Source organism: Silene latifolia, chromosome Y (genome assembly GCF_048544455.1).
Source record: "Silene latifolia isolate original U9 population chromosome Y, ASM4854445v1, whole genome shotgun sequence".
NCBI classification, from domain to species: domain Eukaryota; kingdom Viridiplantae; phylum Streptophyta; class Magnoliopsida; order Caryophyllales; family Caryophyllaceae; genus Silene; species Silene latifolia.
In genome coordinates this window covers 479,511,779-479,519,247 of record NC_133538.1, presented here as the reverse complement: position 1 = coordinate 479,519,247, position 7,469 = coordinate 479,511,779, and positions in this window count along the sequence as shown.

Genomic DNA, 7,469 nt, shown 5'->3' with positions numbered 1-7,469 from the left:
TTCTGCATCACCAATTTCCTTGTGTTGTTTACATTATTCGCACCTTTTATTTTGTTCCTTCAGTTTGTCAATCCATTCAAGTTGCCGTTAGATGGACTCATAATTGACTGCTTTAACCCACCAAAGATAAAATAACTAGTCGATAATTTTTACCAAAGCAACCGCTAAACTCAGAAACAACATATAAACAAAATGGAAAAGGAGATGTAATTTAACTAGGGGTATAACAGAGAGTTCACTAATTTTAATCACTATATTTAAAAATAGGACAATTAATTTGGAATATAAATTGTACAAAAAGTGGACAATAAAAGTGAAATGGAGGGATTAATAAATAAGTAGTGAGATACATGAAAGATGTCTTTGTAATATTAGCAAAAAAAAGTCGGATAGTGATGAGAATTCAACACTAAAAAGGTGAAAGAACATCATAAAAAATTGTTTTTAAAATAAATAATTAAATAGTGAAAAATAGAAAACCTATGTAAAACCGAGTGTATAAATTGTATTATGTACTCCCTTCTATATGGTGTAAAATGTTACACACTTTAGTTTTAATAATTGAATATTTGCAAGATTTATAATAATATCACGATATGATATCCGTTAGATAACAGGTAACGGGTTAAGTGGAGCTTTGCTTAAATTATTAGTAAACTAGTGTAACACCCGTGAAAATTCACGGGATTGTTAAAAAAAATTAGTAACTAAATTTATTTGTTAAAGTTGTGAGATGAATGCATTACGGATTCACTATTTAACTGGTCATTATAAATATATATTAATACGTCTATGTACATAAATTAAATGGTCTAGTAAAACGGTTTGAGTTACTTAGACGTTCTAAACTCCAAGCCAATCATTGATCAGTGACTTTATATTAGCTATTCCGGCTAAAATTGTTTGTTTACCTTTTTTTATTCTTTGTAAAAATTATTTAATTTAAATGTAAACAAATGGATGATATAGAGGTCATGGAGAATAAGTTAAATGTATCAAAGGCAAACATTATCACTGTGTGCGGAGAAATTTAACAAAATTTACTATATGTATATTTGTATTCAATCGGGTTCTATTGATGATAAAAGTGTTGAAGAGGCACATGCTTTTTCGACTTGCTCTTCTTCTAATGCTTATTTGTACTCTCGTGTTGTAACACCCCGGTTTATGAAGGAGCCTTAGGCAAGACATTCCCTAATAAACCGGACTGTTACCAACTCGGTTTCCCGAGGTAGTGAATAACAAATTAAACTCCAAGGCAAATTATATGAATACTTTAACTTAATTATAACAAAACTTCTTACATCAAATTACAAGAATTAACATGAAAAAAAGTGAAAGTCTTCTAAATAGTGATCTAGCTACTAAGTCTTCCGATCCAGTGCCTCACGCCCATCCAGCTCCCGTCCTATCTCTTAAACCTGTCAAGTCTGCTCGCCAATAATTGGGTCGTCACAGGTGTTCACGAATACACAAGGTCAACCTCGAGGTTGAGTAGGGAAAACAATGAAACAACAAAATATGATATGTATGATGCATGCTCCTCCGTCACCTCCATCTCCATCTCAACTCACATCTCATAACTCATAACCCGAACGCCCCGGCCATACCGATCCCCTAGACTATATATATCGACCGTAGTCGATCCGCCCGACTTCGCACAGAGGACACCAGGGCAAGTCCTTCAGAACCCGCCTGGGCCTTATCACAACATCACCATCACCACACCACGTCACCACAACATCCTCCATCTCCAATGCATATGAATGCTCAAAGAAGAACAATGCAATACAATATGTATACCAATGAATGAGAAATCATGTCGGTACCAAATGTTGTGATAACACACTCAACACGAACCATTCAATCGACCATATTATAGCGGAATCAACAACCACGAATCAAGTCACGTTCACAACTTGGTCATATGAAACACAAACAAGTCAACACAATTCAATAACACGATAAGAAGTCAAGTGTATTTCCCTACCTCCAAGTGCCAAAAATCCAAGCTCACACAAGCAATCAATTATGAACCTTCACATATCCATCACCTACATAACATAATTATATATAATTACCACCTACTCAATCAAATAATCATGCACATAACCTAGACTCATCATAACTTAGTAGGAATATCAACTTAAAGAACAAACACGATTTTTCCTGATTTTCCAGCACATGACAGACTCGGAATAAAATACATAACTAATTCCAGAAAAATAAAATTGATACAAGGCCAATTGAATTGGAACCCCATGAGTCTTAGCTACAAATTATATCTAACGTGTTTTTCCCAAATTCCATACTTATCAAGGGTTTCCAGACTGATTTCCAAAAACTGACAGAAACCGTCGCATAAAAAGTATTGATTAATAAAACGAGTTTAAAACATTATTTTTCAGAAATTCCAAATCCTATTATCATCTAGACTATACAAAGATTATGTATGAAGAAGCCTCATAACTGAATCGACATAAAAATTAAGGTTTCAAATCATTTTCCACAACCAAATCAGATTCGCGGACTTTTCAGCGACATGTTCATAAATAAATCACCTAGGACAAACCACAAAGAATTTGACTATGATATTTTATATGAATAAACTAGACATCAAATAAACAGGACTCTCTTTTCAAACTTTTCGAAAAAAACGACTTTAAAATAGTATAAACAATGGAATGAAATCGACTTACAAACAGGGAATCGAATTAGGTTGGAATCGATGAGCAATCTTCAATCAAATGCAAGGATCGTGTGTGTGTGTTGGTGTGCGTCGAAAAGAGGGAGGCGGGTGAGATGAGGGTTGTGTAGTGTTAGGGTAAAAATTAGGTTAAGAATTAGGTAAAAACATGATGTTGGGTGTTGGGTTAAACATGTTATTGGGTAAACTCCAATGGGTCGAGGGTAAATGGGTTAGCTCACATCTCGAATTCCATGTAAACCCGTCTCAATTAACTTACGAAACAACTCGATCTTACGATACAACGCGAGTCAAGTAAAATAACTTAACGTAATTATCGTCTAAACAATTACCCGACTTAAATAGTAAAATAAAATACGGAGTATTACAGTCTTCCCCCTTAAAATGAACTTCGTCCCGAAGTTCGCTCATCTATCAAACCTCCAAGCATCACCGTGGGTACCAAAACAGATTTTCTAGTATAAGAACTCAAGAACTAACTTAGGCCCATAAAACAAAATGTTACATTCTACCCTCCTAAAAAGAAAGTTACGTCCCGGAACTTACTTCATGCAAACATATCACCACGAATCATTCCATCATCCTACTACCGTTGTTCACCTCGACCTATTAGAGCACCATACCAGTAGTTTAACTACACGCTTCTCTTACACATCAACCAACTAACATAAGTAAGAACACAACATAGAGAACTCATTTGCATGGGTACACCCAACGAAACATCAACTTAATCAAACCACAATCTATACACAAGTGCAACATAACATTAAGATTTTACAATCCTACCCAACTAAAAACATGGTTACGTCCTCGTAACCTCTTTTCAACTTTCATATACGTATGCAACAAAATCACTTTGTCAACAACATGTAACGAGAAAGAACACATGATAAGAGATCGCCTTAACATTAAAGTCGAAAACAAGGTTTTATTATGGAATTAATTGATTGTCAACAAGTAACACTTATTACTTAGCTCATGCTTAACTTAAAAACACAACATCAAACTAAAAGAACAACAAGAAAGGAGCTAAAGGTTTACACGGTTTCATAACAGATCGATCATGGTGTTACTAGCTCTAACCTAACGGTCTAGGTCGTGCTTACTTCGATTCTCGTGACTTCTATGTCATTCCCTTCCTGGTTCACCTCTTCCCCAAAGTCCGGTTTGGATGGTTCGATCGTACTTTCGGCATCGGTACATTAGCATAAAATTCGTATCTCAGTCGCTGATATAAAGTCAAAGGTATGCTCGGGCGGGTAATTGGCCCCGCCATGATGGTGGGGTCACGGCATAACCTCATGCAATGGGTGAACAACTCTCTCATATAGAAGTGTTTGCTGTCCCTTAGTATGCCGTAGTCGGGGATAGTATCAATAAGGGTATACGCTCTTAATCGAGTATTAGTTAAGTACTCGGGTGCCCATTATGGCCATACTTGTCCATGGCGGACAAAGTTTCTCACAATGCTCATTGAAGTCGGTATCAAGTGACATGTAACGATCTCGCGGTGTACATTGTAGGGATCCATCCTACAGAGTTGAAAGCTAAACAAATTAGGACACAAGGGTGATACCGTAGAAGGTGTTAAGATAAGGATTCATTCACGTGGTTTAAGTGTGCGAAAGTTATATAACAAGTTTTCGAGTAGTCATTTGTAGTACCAGGGTTTTGGTCAACTCAAGATTATCACAGTTCGCATTATCTACTAGAGAACAACAACCTTAGAAAGATCAACCATAAGGATATACATATACCAAAGATACAATTTTAACATTGACCCCACCAAATTCCTCTCTCAAGTCAAAACTATTACTAATTCCGAACAATTGATCCATATGCGCATTCATTCCGCCCTACCACTAACAATCACCAGGAGTATTAAAACATGCTGCACATACGCACTACTTAAACACTTTGAAACCACAGAAAACATAACATGTAATCAAAACCATTTGACTCATCAGCTATGCAACACGAATTAGTCAGTTTGCATGATGTAAATTCTGAAAACATATTTCCCAATAAAAGTAACAACATATGATCCATGACAACAACAACATTACTTCCATATCACACATGTGTTTAACATTTTAGCAACCTTATCGTTCAATTGTGTCCAAAGAACGTAGTATAACTCATTTTCAAAGAAAACAAAAGATATCGCATAATTAGCTTAAACATACACATTTGCCTTCATATACTTTGTAGAACATTATCTATGATAAAAGATTAGCAACTTGAACAACTTCTCTGATTTGCACAATTTGAATAATTAGGCAAATCGTAGGCTCAACTAATTGTATCTATAACGACTATCATTTAAACCAACGCATATCATGTGAATCATAAAAGGGTTATCCCATCATAATTAGCCAACATAGCTGACGTAAGAAAATTTTCGTCAAAATAATCACCTTAGCATTTCGTGACAATACAACTATGAACATATCCAATAAGGAACAACGACACTATTTTATTATCATATCATAAGTTTAGGTTCAATCAATAAATTAATGCAATGAAAGTAATAAGTATAACTATAGGCACACAGACTCACATAAAAGACATTAGAACCCAGATGACATCGTACATGTGAACATTTAGACATACTCATTACTACCATCCATGTGTAAACATTTAAACATAATTATTATAAATATTCACGCGAGTATATTAGAACAGTCAAGTTAACATTTAACGCCACCAACTTTACCAAGATATGACAATATAGTTTTATATTTATATATATCCGACCACTATACAAGTATGATGAACACACCAGAGATATTACAACATGCCAAACATATATAAAATATGCAACAACTGGACTCGTATAAAATATTTCACCCTCGATTAAGGATCAGATTAAGCTATTCAATTTCACTCATACTATCATGCCAACAATGTTATAAACTAAACTTTAATTTTTTTATCACTTGTTAAGATACATAACCAATGAATATGTGTGCTACTATCATCATATAAGGACACTATAATTTCACATTAATAAGGCTCATGAAATAATCGAACAACTGTATGAAAACTCAACATAGAATTCACATTTTAAAAGTTATGATTCACGTGGTAACTTCCAAAAATCACGAATAAATAACCGTTCAACGAAAACTTGAGTTATATTACATTTTTATAACATACAGAGAGTTAATAATTCGTGAGAAAAAGAATGAGGTCCAAAGCTCAAGAATTCAATTTTTAAAGGATTTTACAACTCAGTTGGTCCAAACAAGTATGTGACAGCAATTGGTCCGAAACTTGGGTCAATTTGCAAAACTTACCATTTAATATAGAGACATCAAGAATTTTCGTGGCTTATCAATTTGAAAACATATGCGAATCTTCTGATCGATGGAGTTGGAATTATGCAAAAATTATTAATACAATTTAAATGAGGATTTTTACAAAATCGTTGGTCAAAACATCACTGCACAGGAACTTCCTGACCACAGCCCACTAAAATATTTATTACTCCTAATCCGTATATCCTATAAGCATGAAACCAACGCCAAATGAACACTAACTCACGAGGCTATCTCTCAGAAAATTTTCATCCATAGGCGACAAACAGAAAACGAATGGCAGTAAGATCAATTAGAGAGTAAAATCAAACAAAACGTGTTTCAGCACTAGGTCATTCATTTACTATGTTCCAAGCTCTTACAACCACACTATCGATACTAACCCATCCTAACTTAAATCTCACACTTTGTACTTACGTAAACATCTATCCCATAGCATCCCTAAGCATCTCGATATACTCCTTACATCTAAATCACGATTGCTATGACTAGAAACATGCAATTCAATAGTGTTTCTCATTACTATCACAATACTATACTAGCATGGCTTCGGGATCACATAACCGCATATCACGAGACATAATAGCACTATCAACACGTCATTCGACATCCATCCAGATAAATATCATCAATTCGCAATTATTTTCACGCTCACGATTACCACAATCCAACAATTATCAACCTGAACACGAAAATTTTAATTCTCATCTCCACAACATCACATGATCACGCCATCATTCATACAAAATACTTACCGTAACGTTGTCCTGCAGCATGGTTAGAATATATGGGTCTCAAGGTGTACATCCACTCGATTATATCCAAGGTTTTCCTTTTAACTACCCCATTCACTAAATTTCTCTCGGGTTACCTGGTTCAAAACTGAGAGGGCAAAAGAGCACGCATTAAGGGCGCCTTCTTAACCGCACTATGAGCTCCTAGCAGTTTATTCCCAGGGGTTCATTTTATTTAGACACATCCTACGTTCATTAGGTTCATTGGTTTAGGCCTGAGGATCGTTCGCTCTGATACCACTTTGTAACACCCCGGTTTATGAAGGAGCCTTAGGCAAGACATTCCCTAATAAACCGGACTGTTACCAACTCGGTTTCCCGAGGTAGTGAATAACAAATTAAACTCCAAGGCAAATTATATGAATACTTTAACTTAATTATAACAAAACTTCTTACATCAAATTACAAGAATTAACATGAAAAAAAGTGAAAGTCTTCTAAATAGTGATCTAGCTACTAAGTCTTCCGATCCAGTGCCTCACGCCCATCCAGCTCCCGTCCTATCTCTTAAACCTGTCAAGTCTGCTCGCCAATAATTGGGTCGTCACAGGTGTTCACGAATACACAAGGTCAACCTCGAGGTTGAGTAGGGAAAACAATGAAACAACAAAATATGATATGTATGATGCATGCTCCTCCGTCACCTCC